This window comes from Dasypus novemcinctus, chromosome X, assembly GCF_030445035.2.
Source record: "Dasypus novemcinctus isolate mDasNov1 chromosome X, mDasNov1.1.hap2, whole genome shotgun sequence".
NCBI classification, from domain to species: domain Eukaryota; kingdom Metazoa; phylum Chordata; class Mammalia; order Cingulata; family Dasypodidae; genus Dasypus; species Dasypus novemcinctus.
In genome coordinates, this window is record NC_080704.1 from 82360374 (window position 1) to 82380005 (window position 19632).

General features: G+C 37.2%; 1 long non-coding RNA gene and 1 pseudogene across 2 annotated transcripts in view; one reads left to right on the forward strand and one right to left on the reverse strand.

The window, feature by feature from the left end:
• LOC139438028 (uncharacterized) overlaps positions 1-19632 on the forward strand; it is a 225086-nt gene that overhangs the window by 35433 nt on the left and 170021 nt on the right. The gene's annotated exons all lie outside the window — the stretch shown is intronic.
• On the reverse strand, positions 8465-9017 carry LOC101422483 (ubiquitin-conjugating enzyme E2 G2 pseudogene; annotated as a pseudogene).

The following is a 19632-nucleotide window of genomic DNA, read 5'->3' on the forward strand; positions in this document are numbered from 1 at the left end:
AATGTTAAAAAAAAAATAATAATCCCCCCCCACCCAAAAAAAAGCACAAAACCCATAGCCAATGTCATGCTCAGGAAAGGTTGAAAGCTTTACCTCTAAGATTGGGAAGAAGACAAGGATGGCTGCTATCACCTCTGTTACTCAACATTGTGCTAGAAGCTCTAGCTAGAAGAAATAGCGAAGAAAAAAAATTAAAAGCATCCAAATTGGAAAAGAGGAAGTAAAACTCTATTTGAGTATGAGTATCTTATAATTAGAAAATTCTGAAATGTCTACAACAAAGCTACTTGAGCTAATGAATTCAGCAAAGTGACAGGATATAAGATCAACATGCAAAAATCAGTATTGTTTTTGTACACTAGTATTGAACAATGTGAGTAGGAAATTGGGAAAAATTTCATTTTACATTAGAAACAAAAAGACTCAAATACCTAGGAATCAGTTTAACTGAAGAAGTCCAGGACCTATATGCAAAAAACTATAGAAGAATGGTAAAAGAAACCAATGAAGACCTAACCAAACGGAAAGACATTCCATGTTCATGGATTGGAAGACAGAATCTTGTGAAGATACCAATCTGATCCAAATTAACTTGTAGCTTCAATGTAATACCAATCTAAATTCCCACAGCCTACTTTACAGAAATAGAAAAGGCAATTACCAAATTCATTTGCAAGTGAAAGTGCACCCAAATAGCCCAAAGCATTCTAAAGAAGAAGACCAACATGGGAGGAATTTCACTGCCTGACCTTGAAACATACTACAAAGCTACAGTGGTCAAAACAGCATGGTTCTGGCATAAAGATAGCCACATTGATCAGTGGATAGAATTGAAAGTCCAGGAATAAACCCTCACATCTATGGCCAACTGGTTTTTGACAAACCTACAAAGGCCATGTTAATGGGACAAAACTGTCTCTTCAAGAAATGGCATTTGGAAGAACTGTTTATCTATAACCAAAAGAATGACAGAGGACCCTTGTCTCATTTCCTGTAGAAGAATCAACTCAAAATGGATCAAAGAGCGAAATATAAAAACTGGGATCATAAAGCAAAAGCATTTTAAAGACATTGTGGTAGGTGGTCATTTCTTAGACCTTATACCCAAAAGTATATGGAATAAAAGAAAAAAGATAAATGAGACCACCTGAAAATTAAAAACTTTTGCACCTCACAGATTTTGTCAAAAGGATGTAAAGGCAGCCAACTCAGTGGGAGAAATAATTGGAAATCATATGTCTGATTAGGGTTTAATATCTATGATATGTAAAGTGACATTATAACTAAACAATAAAAAGACAAATGACCCAATTAAAAACTGGGCAAAGACTTGAATGGACATTTGTCCTATGAAGAAATACAAATGACAAAAGAACACATGAAAAAATGTTTAACATCACTCATGATTAGGGAAATGCAAATCAAAAGTACAATGAGATATCATTTCACTCCTATCAGAATGGCCACTATTGAAAAGACAGAGAACAAGCATTGGGGAGGATGTGGAGAGATAGGAACACTTACTGTTGGTGTGAATGCAGAATGGTACAGCTACAGTGGAGGACTGTTTGCCAGTTCCTAAAGATTTGCCACATGACCCTGCAATACCACTGCTAGGTGATATCCAGAATTAAGAGCAGTGACACGAAAAGACATCTGCACAAGGGTGGTATCATAGTGACGTTATTCATGGCTGCCAAAAGTTGGAAAGAACCCAGGCATCCATCATCCAGTGAATAGATAAACTGTGGTGTATTCACATGATGGAATATTATGCAGCTGGAAGAAGAAATGAAGTCATAAAGCATATGACATAAGGATGAACATGGAAGACATTATGCTGAGTGAGGCAAGCCAGATATAAAGTGATAAATATTTTATGACTGCATTAGTGTGAACTAAATATATTGTGTAATATATTGTATGATTCCATTTATATAAAATGTAAATATAAATCAATTTATAAGGATGAAATTTGATTAGCGGTTATGTAGGGCTAGGAAAGACACGCTAAGGGGTGTAGAGTTTGTCTTTTTGGAGTAATGAAAATTCTAAAAACTTTTGTGATTGTGAATGCACAACATTGTGATTATAGTAAAAGCCCTTCATTATACACTTTAGATAGATCATATGGTATGTGAATATATTATCAATAAAACAGCTTAATAAATAAGTAAATAACTGCAAGAAAGCCAGACATAGCAGCTATGTACAGGAGGGGACTGAGAGGTGAAGAATTTTCTTGTTAGTCTGGTTTTTATTTATTATTATTGAAATTATGAAAATGCTCTACTAATGATTGAAGTGATGAATGCACATTTATCCAGTTACACCAAACACCATTGATTGTACACTTTGGATGAATTGTGTGCTTTATTAATATGTATCAATAAAATTGATTTGTTATAAAAATTAAGGGAATTTGGATTTTGTTACATATTCTTTCTCCCTCAGTCAATATTATGTGATTTTTCTTAGCGTGTTAACATGATTGGTTACGTTGTTTGATTTTTCAGTTATTGGTCAAGCCTTGCATCCCATGGATAAACTCCACTTGGCTTAATATTTTATATAATCTTTTTATATTTTGCTGAATTCAATTTGCTAATGTGTTTTTAAGAGTTTTTACACATATGTTTAAAAGAAAAAGAATAGTCTTTAATTTTATTTCTTTTAGTATCTTTTTCTGGCATTGGTATCAATATTACTCTGGCTTTGTTATATTACCTGGGAAGTGTTGTGTTGTCTATAATTTTCTGGAAGAATTTGTGTAGAATAGGTGTTAGTTTTTCTTTAAACATGGTAGAATTCTTTTTTGAAACAATGTTTTCCTGGAGATTTTTGATTTCTAGAGTTTTTTAATTTAAAATATTCAGTTCCCTTAAATGTTATAGGATATTCAGGTTTTGTGTTTTATCTTTACTGAATTCTGTTTGGTGTATGTACATTTAGGACTGCTCTATCTTCTTGCTGGTTTGCACATTTTATTATTAGAAATGTGATCTATCTACCCTTAATTTTTGTCTTTCTGTGAAGTCTTTTTTTTATCTCCTATTAACATAGCTACTAGTGAAGATTTCCTTGAGTGCTGGGAGCTAACAAAAACAAACTCAAGCAAAAAGCGTCTTTCACAGTCTTTGCAAATTGGTTCTGCTTTGGCCTTTTATTGCCTTTTATTGAGAAGATCAGCCTGAGGCAAAAGTGAAGTGTAGTGTCCCCTTGGTCTTGTGTGAGTCTGAGTGGATCCTCCTCCTTCAGGGTTTTTGTTTGCTCCTGGCCTTAAGAATTCTTGTTTACAGGAATTTAAAGGCCTCGAATACTCCTTATCAATGAGACTTTCCCCCCCTCCTGAGTGCCTTATTACAAGAATTAAGGCAGGTTTTCCTTTGCTCCAGGCCACTTTGATTTAATTATTTCTTGTACTGCTTTCTCTGACGTTTTAACAGTTCTGGAGAAGGCAAGCCTGAGCGAAGTTTCCTGGTTCATCCTTTCAGGTTCCACCAGATAGATTGGCACTGACACACAGGCTCCCCAGTATGCGTATGGTGTTACTCTGCTCCAAGATTGGCTCCACACCTTACCTGGGAGGGAGGTGGGGAGGAGCTAGCAAGGTGTCTTGAGCTTCACCTACTATTTTTAAAGCTGTGTTTTATTAATTAAGCACTTCTTCCATTACTACAATCCTTTAACTCTTTTCCTGAATTTTGAGGAAGATAGCTTTGCCAGTTTTTGCTAGTTTCAAAGATTCTGTGGGGGGATGTCACCCTGGAGCGTCTTATCCTACCATCTTGTTAGACTGAAAGGCTCTTTTCGAGGTCATGCATTTTTTTTTAGAAATACCACAGAATTGGTGTCGTATTCTTGTCAGTGCATTATATCAGGAAGTGTATATTCTTTTTTTTATAACTTGGATCACTTGTTTATGTCTCCTAGTTTTCCACCATAAAGTTTCTATCTTTCCCATTGTCAGAGATTCATTGAGGCTTTGTTTCTCATCACATTTTAGCCATGGTTGTAATGTCCAGTGATGATTCTTTCTTGATGTAATTATTACTATGGTGGTTGTGAAATTGTTTTTCTAACTCCAACATTCCTACTCTGCTAATTGACACTCCATTGTAAGAAAAAAACTTGCCCCTCTTACAATTCAGTTATGTGTTATCAGTATGGATGCATGGTTTATATTTTATTCTCGTCTATAATACAGTACTATCAATATTTATTGTGATATTTAAAATATTCCATAATTATCCAGCGTGAGGCCATTCCAGCTAGGTGCTAGGTCCTTGTGAGATGTCTTTATTATTCTTTGAGTACTTCATTTCTGGCCCCACAAGATGTTCCAATTTCATCAGTACTTTCCCTGCCTTAGCCCTGGAATCAGCCATTTTTCCAAGGAGCCTTAATGCATTTTACCAGACAGTGTTATTTACAAATTAATATCTGGGCCCTTGGGGTTCTCATTAGTACCAGAGTGACATTGCTTATAGAGTTTATAAGTGGACAGAGTTGGGAAATAGACCTATATAAACATATCCATATGTGTTTCTATATCTGCTTATGTATACAATACATTCTTTTTTGTTTTGTTTTGTTTTGTTTTGTTTTGTTTTGGTTCTAGGGCCAGGGCTTAAACTTAGGACCTCATATGTGGGAAGCGGGTGCCAACCACTAAGCCACAGTGACTCCCCTGAGTTGTTTTTTTAGTTTGTTTGCTTGTTGTTTGTTTTTAGGAGGCATAGGGGACCAAACCTGGGACCTCCCATGTCAGAAGCAGGTGCTCAACTGCTTGAGTCGTAACTGCTCCCAGTTCGTTCATATTGCTCTTCTAGCACATTTATATTGATATCTCCAATTCTAAACTAATACCATAGGGTTAATTGTAACCTTTTTTCCCGTATTTCTAAGTCCCTTTTCTTTTCATGAGAAACCTGGCTTCCATTATCCACTATATATTTACTTAGGTTCTATGTTAGAATTATCAGAATTATTAAATAGTAATTTCTAATCATACCATTGTGGAAAATGACCTTTTTAACTGGAATTCAGTACCTTTTTACTTTTCTTTATATCTTTATCCTCAGTATATATAGTCAAAATACTGTGCTAATGGATTATGGGAAAAGTTTTTAAAACATCACATACAGCTTATGACTGCAAAACAGTAATTTCATTCATGGATTTGTAGTCAATGACCATGATCAAACTTTCTGCTACTCTTACTGAGCAAGGGCTCACTGCCTGACTTACACAGAGGCCAATACTGTGACATCAGGATTTTGAGAAAAGAGTTTATTGCAAAGTTTACTGGCAAGGCTCAAATCTGTCTCCTGGATCTCTAAGTTAAGGGAGATATTTTTGGAATGGGAGGTGGAAGGTTGAGACATAAGCGGGCAGGTCTGACCTGGTAAAGTGTGATTGGTTAATTATTGAGTGAGTGGTCTATAATGTCATAGAGTGACCTTTGGTGAGATTGTCTTCACTGAGGATCTCCCTCATTTGATTTACTTCCAATGTCTCCTTGTCCTTGTAATCTTCATTCCAGGGAAGTGATCTTTGTTCCTTGTGTTTCAAAGGTTGTCTGAAGAACAAGAGCCTCATTTCTGTACATTCTCTTATTGTATGACCTGCACTTAAGCTTGGCTGCCTGTAAAACAAGCTCAGAAGAAAATGTCGTGGGAGCAGAGAAAATCCCCACAAATCAGATTTGTCCAGCCCATGGTTTTCTTCAAGAAGGAAACATAATGACGGAAGTGGGAAATCTTCCCTTGGGCTAATTAGAATGATACAGTTTCAAAAATGAAAAGAGTGCAATGTTAAAGGAATAGTCAGAGGGCAAAAGTTGTGTTTCAGATTAGATATATCTGCCTAATATGCAATGTTAGCCAAGTTGTAGTGAACTCACCGCAGCCTATTTCTCTTAATGTTTACTGCTAAAAACTCTGGTGAACAAACTATGTGAGGATTCTGAAAATTACATGATAGCAGTGAAAAGAATTGTAAATTAAGATGAGTCTCTGGAAAATGTGAAATATTGTCAAAGATCTAACATTTCTTCTATTGAAATCTAAAAAGAGAGGACAAAGAGGTTGGTGCAGGAAAATAGTTAATGAACTAATGGCTAAAACTTCCCACATTTGGTAAAAGATAAAAATTTACAGATTCACAAAGGCCAGTGAACCCCAGAGAGAATAAACTTTTAAGAAAACCACTTAACAATAATGCAGTCAAATTGGTGAAAATCAAAGGTGAAGGAAAAATCTTGAATGTGCCCAGAAAGGAATGGCCTATTATTTGTAGGGGAACTGTTATTAAAATTACTGGATATCTCATCAGAAAAAGTGAAGGTGAGAAGACAGTGAAACATTTTTAAACTGCTAAGATCAAAGAACTGAAAATCGAAAAGTCTGTATCCTACAAAAATACCCTTTAGAAATCAAGGTAAGATAAATGTATTTAAAGAATCAGGAAGAATCATATAAGATGTATAAGGCTTGTATGTTTCACAGATCATCCCTTATTTCAAAAATAGAAATTCTTGTTTATACCTATTTGAAGTAGGACAAATATTTGACTCTGCAGGCACAGATCTGTCACTGCTCAGAGGAACCTCCCAGTGATGTGCTACAAAACATCCGAGACACATAAAAATCATAAAGCTCATGAAAGTGCTCTGCTTTGCCCCCATGTGGGTCTGGGAACCCTGTATATCACACTCCATGACCCACAGTCAGATTGGGGGAGGCACACTTCTGCACTCTGTGCTAATGATGGAATCCTTGCCCATCTGAAGTTGTGAAGAATGATTCTACCCCAACAGTTAAAATTTCTAGTGCAACCACAATGTGTAAAACCTTAGAATTTCCTAGGTTTTAGATTGGGAAAGAAAAACTCCATTAGATCCAGAAGAAATCTTCACTAAAACTTCGTACTTCTTGTATTCCTGCTTTAAAAAATTGCTAGTAACTAAGACATAAATGTCAATCTTTGAGAAATGTGATCAGAAAAGAACTATTTGGTCTCTGACTAGCAGTAAAAATTTTTATGTAACCCATTTTTCATTAGTACACATTTTTAAAAAAGATTTATTTATTTCTCTCCTCCCCCCCCCCCCCCCCCCGCCGCCCCTGTTGTCTGTTCTCTGTGTCTATTTGCTGCATCTTCTTTGTCCGCTTCTGTTGTTATCAGCGGCACGGGAATCTGTATTTCTTTTTGTTACGTCATCTTGTGTCAGCTCTCTGTGTGTGCGGCACCATTCTTAGGCAGGCTGCACTTTCTTTTGCGCTGGGCAGCTCTTCTTATGGGGAGCAGTCCTTGCACGTGGAGTTTCCCTATGTGGGGGACACCCCTGCATGGCAGGGCACTCCTTGTGTGCATCAGCACTGCAGCATAGGCCAGCTGCACACGGGTCAAGGAGGCCCGGGGTTTGAACCACAGACCTCCCATGTGGTAGGTGGATGCCCTAACCACTGGGCCAAGTCCGCTTCCCCACATTTTTTTTAAAGTCTTTATTTCCTGAAAATATTTCTAAGTGTGATGATTTGTAACATGTAACAAATGAAATAGGTTTAACTAGATTATTTTAAATATCTGCCTATATGATACGAAATAATTGAACACTGCCATATACCCCTCATGAACACACAATGAAAACAAGAGTGACCTAAAAAAAGCTTCCTGGCCCCTGTCTCTTGGCTTTGGCCACAGGATGTATTTCTTTGGAAAGAGCAGCACTGCTTCTAACCCACTTAAAATTTGTCACATTCAGCTCTACCCTGGTGCTTGGCTAGGGGAGGGAACCCACAGGATGCCCAGTTTTTGAGGAGGTCATAATTGTTGGGTACAAAGGCACTTCAGCTAGGAGAGGCAGTGATAACAGCATTTATAGTCTATTGAACCTTCTAAGGAATACTTTTAAAACTGCATTAGAAGAAATTCTATCATTGATGTGGAGACAGTAGGCATGGGAGTTGCTGAGGTCAGGGAGATAGAAGAAGAGGTGTGATATGGGGTTATTTTTGGAACTTGGAGTTGTCCTGAATGATATTCCAGGGACAGACACATGACATGATATATCCTGCCATAACCCACTGAATGGACTGGGGGATAGTGTAAACAACAATGTAAACTGTAATCCATGTGGTGTAGGAGTGCCCCAAAATGTATTCACCAAATGCAATGAATGTGCCACACTGATGAAAGAGGTTGTTGATATGGGAGACGTGGGGGGTGGTGGGGAGTCGGGGTATATGGAAACCTCTTATGTTTTTTAATGTAACATTTTGTGTGATCTCTTTTTTAAAAAAAAGACAATAAACATTTTGCTAAAAAAATCTGCATTAGGCTGTCGTAAATTATAATTTAAGAGGAGAAGCCTATTTGGGGTGGGAAAGTTGGGGAGAAAATAGATGATGTGATTCTGCAAGTCTGCCTTTTTTGGTACTAGCACAGAGTATCAATTTCACTAATTATTCCTAAGGAGAAATACTGGAAACCACTTGGTGGTGTGTGGCTCTGCCCGTGTGTGCACAGGCCAGGTGTGTAGACCTGAGAGCCCCAGAGATTTCTGTAAAACCTGCTTGGTGATTTTATAAAATGTTCTTGGTCATCCTGCCACATCTTGGAAGCCATCCACGTTTGCTCTGCTTTTATAGTTGGGCTCTGCCACCATGCTCACCACCAACAGGAGAGTCTTCTCCACACTCTGCAAGTTCTGTCACTGGGTGCTGCTCTTGTAGCCCATGTTGTTGTCACTTGGGGCATGCAGAATGGAAATGCAGTTTCTCCCATTGGGATGAAACAACTCACATGTAAATCTCATTGTTGGGGAACTTATAGGTAATCAAGTGGAAAACTCAGAAAAACACCAATCTCAAAACAGGTGTCTTCTGGGTCTTTGATCACTGCTTACTATTCAGAAAAATTATTTTGATTTATGGGGTCTCCCACAATTCCTGACTATTGAGCGTAAATTGTTTATACTCAGCTATCAGGCTCTTGGGAGCTGGCCCTGTCATCATCCTGGCCACTGCGGTTCTCCGGAGCCTAACCTTGTAACTGCTCATCCCTTACTACCAGAAATACTGTTCTAAGGCTTTTAAATTTTAATTTCAGTGGCATAATATTAACTCAAAGTAGAATGTGGAAAGTTGGTATGTATAGTTTTAATCTCTAAATCAATCACAAAATCCAGTGAAGAGATATAACCAGAAGCTGTATACACGTATCTACAGCTATACTCATTATGTACATATATATAGAACTGAAAACTGGTATATGTATGTACATAATACTCTAATATATACATATATACTCAGATAAGACATTTGTACACATTCATATGTGTGCATGCATGCACACACATACATGTGCACACAGGCAGGGTATTTTAACCATCTCAAGATGGATTAAACAGGAGAAAACCAGTATGGTAGACTTATTATATTTTGTCTTTATTTTTTTAATGTTACATTAAAAAAATATGAGGTCCCCATATACCCCCCCACCCCACTCACCCCACTCCTCCCCCCATAACAACCTCCTCCATCATCATGAGACATTCATTGCATTTGGTGAATACATCTCTGAGCACCGCTGCACCTCATGGTCAATGGTCCACATCATAGCCCACACTCCCACAGTTTACCCAGTGGGCCATGGGAGGACATACAATGTCTGGTAACTGTCCTTGCAGCACCACCCAGGACAACTGCAAGTCCCGAAAATGCCCCCACATCACATCTCTTCTTCCCACTCCCTACCCCAGCAGCCACCATGGCCACTTTCTCCACACCAATGCCACATTTTTCGATTACTAATCACAATAGTTCATGAATAGAATATCAGTAAGTCCACTCTAATCCATACTCTATTCCTCCATCCTGTGGACCTTAGAATGGTGTCCACTCCACATCTATATCAAGAGGGGGCTTAGATTCCACATGGATGCTGGATGCAATTCTCCTGCTTTCAGTTGTAGGCACTTTTGGCTTCCTGGTGTGGTGGTTGACCTTATTCACCTTCATGTTAGCTGAGTGGGGTAAGTCCAATAAACCAGAGTGTGGGAGTTGCAAGTCTGTTGAAGCTCAGGGCCTGGCTATCACATGGTCAGTCCAGAGATTCAGGTCCCCTGGGTAGTATGGTAGATTTAAATCTGAACATTGATAATTAAGTGTAAATTATCTAAGCAACCACAGAACTTGTCAGATTTCATTAAAAAACATAATTTGGGAAGCAAATTTGGCCCAGCGGATAAGGCGTCTGTCTACCACATGGGAGGTCTAAGGTTCAAACCCAGGGCCTCCTGACCATGTGATGAGCTGGCCCACATGCAGTGCTGAGGTATGCAAGGAGTGCTGTGCCACGTGAGGGTGCCTCCCACATTGGGGAACCCCAAGTGCAAAGAGTGCGCCCCGTAAGGAGAGCCACCCAGTGCAAAAAAAGGGCAGCCTGCCCAGGAATGGCGCTGCACACAGAGATGACGCAACAAAAACGAGACACAGATTCCAGGTGCCAAGCAGAGAAATAAATAAAAAATAAATCTTTAAAAAAAAACCCAAACATTTTCTATCCATTCATCATTTGATGGAAACTTTTGTTTTTTTCCAACTTTTGGCAATTGTAAATAATGTTGCTATGAAAATTGGTGTGCAGATGCCTGTTTGTGTCACTGCTTTCAGTTCTTCTGGGTATATACCTAATAGTGGTATTGCTAGGTCACATGGTAGATCTATATCTAACTTTCTTAGGAATTGCCAAGCAGAATTCCATGGTGGCTGTAACATTCTACATTCCCACCAACAGTGAATAAGCTTTCTTGTCTCTCCACTTCCTCTCCAGCCCTCGCAGTGTTCTGTTTTAGTAGTGGCCATTCTAGTAGGTGTGAAATGATATCTCATTTTAGCTTTGATTTACATTGCCCTAATAGCCAGTGATGTGAACATTTTCTCAAGTGGTTTTTCATCATTTCTATTTCTTCTTTTGAAAAATGTCTGTTCAAGTCTTTTTGCACATTTTTAATCAGGTCATTTGTGTTTTTATTGTTGAGTTCTAGGATCTCTTTATGTATCATGGCTATTAGACCCTTGTTGGATGTGTGATTTCCAATATTTTCTCCCATTGAGTAGGCTGCCTTTTTATCCTCTTCACAAAGTCCTTCTAGGTGCAGAAGTGTTTAATTTTGAGGTGGTCCCATTTACTTTTTTTCCTTTGTTGCCTGTGCTTTCGGTGTTTAAGAGACCACCACATACGACAAGGTTTTGTAACTGTTTCCTTACATTTACCTTCCAGGAGTTTTATGGTCCTGGCTTTTATATTTTGGTCTTTGATCCATTTTGAGTTGATTCTTGTATAGGAAGTGAGATAGGGGTCCTCTTTCATTTTTTGTTTGAACCGGACTTGGAAGGCTTATCAAAAATTAGGTGACCATTGTATAAGTCTGCCAAAGGGAGGTGTTGATATAGAGTACTAGAAACCTGTTGGCTTTTATAAAGCATATTATTTGGGGTAAAGCTTACAATTACAAGGTCCTAAAGAGCACAACTCAAGGTTGCTTTTTCACTAAAGTCAGTTGCCACATGCTGAAGCAAGACGGTTGCTGATCTCTCCCCCTTGGGCTTCCTCTCTCTCAACTGTAGTCTGGCATAGGGCTTGTCTCTCAGGATTTCCCCTCTCTCCTGGCATAGGGCTTATTTCTTTCTGGGCTTCCTTTATCAATCTCAGCTCTCTTCCCAAGGTCAACTGTAAGCCATCAGGCAATTGGCCCACCAAGGGGGGTGGGGACTCAACCTGAGTTAGGCCTTACTGGTTGAATCAAAAGTCTTATATTGATTTTATCAAGTAAGCTTAATCAGAGGCCTCTCAATGAATTAAATATTATCAAAGCATATCACACCCAGAGGAATAGTTTACAAACATAATCTTTCTCTTTTTGGGATTCACAAAAATAATATTAAGCTGTCGCAACCATAGAGATGAGGGACTACTTCTGAACTCTCAGTTCTATCCTATTGATTAATGTGTCCCTGTTTATGCTAGTAATTTGTTTTGTAAGTTCGCAATTTTACTATACACTTATTGTTTATGTATGTTCATGTATGAATGATATACTTCAGTAAATGGTTTTTAAAATGAAAACAACAACACATACTCTAACTATGAGCAATGTTCCAAAAGCCTTATTTATATATGCTGATGTATAGGTTAAAAGTAAAGGATTGCAACTTGATATAGAATGCCAACTCTAATGGAACTTAAGTGGCAATAATAATAACATCCAAATTAGATGTAAGAAGAAAGCATATTATCAAGGATTAAAATGAATATTATCTAATGCTTAAAGGGTCAGTTTACCAGGAAGAGACAATAATCTTAAATGTGTATGTACCCAATACAAGAGATCCCAAATGCATTAAGCAAAACTGACAGAACTGAATGAAGAAAGGCATAGGCAAATCTGCAATTATACTTATGGGCATCAATCCTGCTCTTGGTAATCAATAACATAATAGATACAAAATGGGCTAATATATAGGAGACCTGGACAAAATTATCAGTGATCTTGGCCTCATTGATATTTTTGGAAAATTCCCCTGAACTACAGTAGACAACACATTCCTTTAATGTGTATATTGAACAGTTACAAGGTTGTCCATATTCTGAGCAATAAAACAAGCCTTAACAAATTTTAAACACTTGACATCATGCAAGGTATGTTCTCTGACTGCAAAAGAATTAAACAAGATTTTTGTAATGGAAAGACATCTAGATAAATTACAAATATTTATCTACTAAAGGCCATGATATATAAAGGAAGCCTCGTGGGAATGAAATTCCAAAATATCAGAATACGTACAATGTAGCCAGTGCATTGTTTTAGAGGGAAATTTATAGCATAAATGCTTACATTAGTAAAAATGAAAATGTCTCAAATCATTCTAATCCTCTGCTTTATAAACCTATAAAGTGAAGAGCAGGTCACCCAAAGCAAGCAGAAATAAGGAAGTAATAAAAGACTAGAGAAGAAATCAATTAAATTAAAGCATAAAAACTTAGAGAAAATCACTAAAATTAAAGGTTTCTTCCTTGAAAACAATATTGATAAACATCTCACCAGACTGACCATGACAAAAGCAATCGAGAAGACTCAAATTATAACTATTAAGAATAATAGAGGGGTCATCACTATGTAACTTATAGATATTAAAAGGATAATAAGGTTAAAATGTGAAGCATTATATGCTGCCACATTCAACAACTTAGGTATAATGGATCCACTCCTTGAGAAAGAGAATCTACCAAAAATTCCTTTAGAAGAAAAAATCTAAATATTTCTAAAATAAATGTTAACCTCTCAGCAAAGAAAAGTCCTAGAGTAAATGGTTTCCCTGACCGTAATTCTAAACATTTAAAGAAGACATAATAGCAGTGCTGTATATCTCTTTCAAGAAATAGAAGAGAAAGTTATACTTCCCAATTCATTTCATGTGGCCAGCATTACCCTAATACCCAAAAACAGGCAAAGATGTTACAAATAATGATAACTACAGATCAGTATCCCTCATGAACATAGATACACAAATTGTCAACTAAATATTATCAAATAATATCCAATAATATATAATAAGGATAATACATTATGATTGAGTGTGGACTGGGTCAAGGGTGCAATACTGGTTAAATATGTGAAAGTCAATCGTGATTAGTCTATCAACAGACTAAAGAAGAAAATATGTCAACAGATAAGTAAAAAAACAGTTTTGACAAACTTTAAGATCATTCTTTGGGGAGTAGATGTAGCTCGGGTGGTTGAGTACCTGCTTCCCATATCAGAGGTCCTGGAGATCCTCAGTACCTTTAAAGAACAGATGAAACCAACTCATGAGGGAGTGGATATAGCTCAGTAGTTGAGTGCTTCCTTTTCATATATAAAGTGCTCGTTTCAATCCCTGGTTACCAACCCCCCCCCCCCCTTCCCAAATCCATTCATTATAAAATCTCTCAGAAACTTGTAATGAAGAGCCAACTTCATTAAATTTACAAATGAACTATCAAAAACACCCATAGTCATTGTAGTACTTAATAATTAAATGTTGAATAGTTTCTCTGTATGATGAGGAACATTGGCAAGGATGTCCATTCTCACCACTACCTTTCAACATCACACTTTGAGTCTTAGTGCCATAAAGCAGGAGAGAACAATAAATGGTATGATTTTAAGGAAGATTCATAACTTTCTGATTCCAAGATAACATGCATGCCCACAGGAAAAATATGGAATATACAAAAATTCTGACACTAGAGATGAGTTTTGTTAAGTCGGTGGTTAAATGCTAAATATAGGAAACTCACTTGCACTTCTATAAACTAGACATATTTGTCAATCAGGATTTTATTATTGTTTACAGTAGGACCATGTACACACAAAATACCATGATATAAAAGCAAGTTGCTTTGCACAGTAGTGCAGCATTATAAAAATTGCAGTTAACTAAAACCATTGAAAGAGTTGTGATTGTTATATTGACTTTTTTTTTTTTTTTTGACATTCTAGGGCCTGGGGATTGAATCTGGGGCCTCATATATGGGAAGTCTGTGCTCAACCTCTAAGCCACATCAGCTTCCCTGAGTTGGCTTTTTCATCTATTTTACTTTTTTTTTTTTCCAGGAGGCGCTAGGAACCGAACAGGGATCTCCCATATGGGAGGCAGGAGCTCAAACACTTGAGCCACATCCCCTCCCTGACTTTTAATTTTACTGTCAAAACATTTAAAATTGTCAGTTCAGTTATGAAAATGTAAGAAAGTGTGAAGGATGGTAAAGTACTATTATATGGTGAAATAAAACAGATTTGAATTTAAGTTGTTTACAAAATACCTATCAAGATTAGTTTGAAGATGCTTATCTTTATCTTATTGAATAAACTATGATAAGATTTTCTGTGTCTTGAGGAATTGTTATAACCTTTTGTAAGTTTGGATTCATTTCCATCATTTCATCCTTTAAGGTTTGAATGCCATGAAATTTCTCTGAAAATCCAGGTGAAAGACTGGTAAATAGACATGTTTATTGACATTAAACAGCACACTCTTAAAATAGTGGGTCAAGGAAGAAATTGCAAGAGAAATATCCTGAGACAAAGTGAGAACACCATGTCAAAACTAACAGGATGACGCAAAGGCTGCTCCAAGAGGGAAATTTATAGCTCTAAATGCTTACGTTAAAAAGGAAGAAAGAGCTAAAGTAAAAAACCTAACTGTACACCTGGGAGAACTATAAAATAAACAGCAAAGTAATCCCACAGCAGGCAGAAGGAAAGAACTATAAAAGATTAGAGTAGAATTAAATGAAATTGAGAATTAAAAACAGTATTAACAAAAGCTGGTTCTTTAAAAAGATCAATAAAATGGACAAACCCTTAGCTAGATTGACAGGAGAAAAAGCGATGATGCAAATAAAATCAGAAATGAGTGGGAGGACCTCACTACTGATCCCTCAGAACGATATAACAAAGATGAGCAGAAATAAATGTAATTGATAACAAATGACAAATCCTTACCTAGATTGAGAAAGAAAAAAGGGAGAATATGCAGATCAATAAAAACTGAAATGAGTGGGAAAACTTTACTACTAACTCCACAAATAAAAAAGATCATAAGCTGATACTATGAACAACTATACACCAATAAATTAGATAACGATGAAATGGAAAGCTTTCTAGAAACATGAACGTACACTGACTCTAGAAGAAACACAAGAACTCAAAAAACCAATCACAACTAAAGCAATTGAATCAGTCATCAGAAAGCTCCCAACAAAGAAAAGTCAAGGACCAGATGGCTTTGTAAGTGAATACTACTAGTAATTCAAAGAAATGTTAATAGCAATCCTGATCTAATTTTTCTAGAAAATTGAAGAGTAGGGAACACTGACTCATTCTTTGAAGCCAACATCACCTTAATACTGAAGTCAGGTAAAGCTACTTCTAAGAACAGAATATTAGAGACCAATCTATCTAATGAATTTAGATTGAAAATTCCTAAAAAAAAAAAAATTCTTGCAAATTGAAACCAATAGCACATTAAAGTAATTATCTGTCATGACCAAGTGGTTGTGTGCTTTTTTAAAAAAAGATTTATTTATTTATTTCTCTCCCCTTCTCTCCCCTCCCCCGCCCCAGTTATCTGTTCTCTGTGTCTATTTGCTGCGTCGTCTTTGTCCGCTTCTGTTGTTGTCAGCGGCATGGGAATCTGTGTTTCTTTTTGTTACGTCATCTTTTGTCAGCTCTCTCTGTGTGCAGGGCCATTCCTGAGCAGGCTAAACTTTCTTTCGCACTGGGCGTCTCTCCTTATGGGGCGCACTCCTTGCGCGTGGGCCTCCCCTGCATGGGGACACCCCTGCATAGCAGGGCACTCCTTGCATGCGTCAGCACTGCGTGTGGGCCAGCTGCACACGGGTCAAGGAGGCCCAAGGTTTGAACTGTGGACCTCCCATGTGGTAGATGGACGCCCTTACCACTGGACCAAGTTTGCTTCCCCCAAGTGGGTTTTATACCAGGTATACAGAGTGGTTCAACACAAGAAAACCTATTAATGTAAAACATCACATTAACAAAATGAAGGGGGGGGGTCAACTACATGGTCATCTATTAATGCAGAATAGGCCTTTTACAAAACTCAGCATCCCTTCTTGATAAAAACACAAAAAAGATAGGAATAGAAGGAAACTTTCTCCACATGAGAAAGGGCATATATGAAAAACTCACAGCTAATATTGTACTCAGTGGTGAAAGACTGAAAGATTTCATGCTGAGATGTGGAAACAATTGAGAAGGCCCACTGTTACCATTGTTATTTAACATTGTGTTAGATGTTCTAACTAGAGCAGTTAGGCAAGAAAAAGAAATAAAAGCCAAATCAGAATGGAAGAAGGAAAGCTTTCAGTATTTGCAGATAACATAATTCTATAACTAGAAACTCCCCAAAATGGGACAAAAAAGCTACTAGAGCTAATAAGTGAGTTCAGCAAAGTGATGGGATACAAAATCAAAATGTAAAAATTGAGTTTCTATATATTAGAAATTAATTTGGTGAGGAGAGCAGTAAACAAATTTCATTTACAATAGTAAAAAAAACAAATATCTATGAATAAATAACCAGGGATGTAAAGGATCTATACTCAAAAAACTACAGAACATTGTTGATGTTAATCAAAGAAGACATAAATAATTGGAAGATATTCTATGTTCATGGTTTGGAACAACTAAATATCATTATAATGTAAATCCTATTCACATTTATTTACAGATTCAAAGCAAATCCAATAAAAATTTCCAACAGGCTACTTTGCAGATTTGGAAAAGTTAATTACCAAATTTATTTGGAAGAAGTAGCCAAAAATACCTTTAAAATGAAGAATGAAATCAGTTCATTCATACTTCCTGATTTTAAAGACTATTACAAAGCTGCTGTGGTCAGAACAGTATGGTATTGGCATATAGATCAATAGAATCAAATTAAGAATTGATAAGTAGATGCTCACTTCTATGGTCCATTGGAACCCCCCCCCCTTTGTTTTTGCTCCTTTCCTCTTTTTTTTTTTTCATTTTAAAAATAGTTTATTGAAATAACTTTCAAGTTGTTAGCTTTGGGGTGATGTATGGGAGCACTGTATGATGGTATGCATGTTTGTAAGTTCACAACTTTTACTGTAATCTTACTCTTTATTGCTTATGTATGTTCATGTACGAATGATATATTCAGTTATTATTATTTTTTTTTTTAGGAGGTACTGGGGATTGAACCCAGGACCTTTTACGTGGGAAGCAGACACTCAGCCATTGGGCTACATCTGTTACCCATCAATTGTTGTTGTTGTTATACCTTTATTAAGATATAATTCATATATCATGTATTTCACCCATTTGAAGTGTACAGTCATTTTTTTAGTACATTCAGAGTATACTAAAAAATCTGTCAATTGTTTCTTAATGTGTTTTTTAATTTTCAAGACAGAAACTTAGATTACATAAATGTTGCACAAAATTAGAGTATTCCCATATGCCCTGCTCACTAGCCTTCCCACATTTTCCCACATCAACAACACCCTTCTTTAGTATGGTGCATTTTCCATAATTGATGAACACACTTTGGAGAAATAATGAATGGGAAGGTGTTGGATGCTCATCCTGGGGAGTGCTGCTGTGATCTCAGATAGAGTTGTGGGAGTCTCTTGAGAGCATAGTACCTAAAGGGGAAGACAGGCCAATATGTTAAGCCCTCAATGTTGTTGCAAGTAACTGTGACTCTGGTCCTTCAATAAGATAATCTTGGTGGTTACTATGGGTGCCAAGGAGAGATGGAAGAAGGAATAGACTAGATGGAACATGGGACATTTTTGGGGTTATGGAATTGTTCTACATCACACTGCAAGGATGAATGCAAATTACATCAAACTTCATCAAAATCTATAAAAGTTTACAGTCCAAAACGTAAACCACAGTGTAAACCATTGACCATGATTAGTAGCAGTGTTTCAGTATTTGTACATCAATTGTAACAAATATCCACATGTAAACTGTTATTAATAGGAGAAAGGGGAAAAGGGAGAGGACGTTGGGTATATGGGATTCACCTATATTCTATATGTGACTTTTCTGTAATCTAAAGCTTCTTTGAAGGCAAAATGAAAAAAAGACATTGGTCCAATAAATGGAAGCAAATGTAACTGCATAAAAGACAAGCTCTTACAGTGATGAAAAACATAATGTTAAAAGTTTTTAAAATGTGACTTATATTTTAAGGTTTTAAAATTTTTTCATATTTTTAAAGTCATATTTTCCTATTTGGTTATTTTGTTGGTTTCAATTTTGAAGTTTTGGATCACAGAAGGGTAACAACTGTGGCAGGGGAGGATCATTGGTGTAGGGTGTCAGAGATGGGGAATGCATGGGAGGAGGTTCACCTGGGGCATGCCTATAAGGCATATGAATGTGCTCAAGTGTTCATGGAGCATTGTCGCAGTGGGTGGAGATCCACACAATTACCAAAGAAAGATCGAATTCCCATTCTGGAGAGCTCTGCCATGTTCTCTGATGGAACAGCAAGAATCCCTTGAGTACAGGGGCAGGAACTACTGAAGGAGGATGGACCATTGACAGGCCCTTGATTGTGATGACTGTACTTGTGAACCTTTACTTTTGAAATTGAAACTTAACATTATTATAGGGTACCTAAGCATTACCTCCTGAGAGGCTCCTTGTTCAAATGTGGCCTCTCTCTAAGCCAAAACTCAGCATATAAATGCATTACTTTCACCCCAGTGTGGGACATGACTCCCAGGGATGAGCCTCCCTGGCACTGAGGGATTATTATCAAGAACCAACTAGAAATGCAACTGGAAAAAGACCTTGATCAAGAGGAGGAAAGGGTAAAGACAAATGAGTTTATATGGATAAGAGACTTCAAAGTGAGTTGGGAGGTCATTTCAGAGGTTACACATCACATCTCCACAGGAGCTCATTGACTACTAAAGTAAATATTACCTCAAATAGTAGGGCTCCTGAGGGCTCTGGAGACATCCAGACACTACAGGCAGGGCAGACAGTTTAGGAGTTTGGCACCCTGCCAGTGGGCC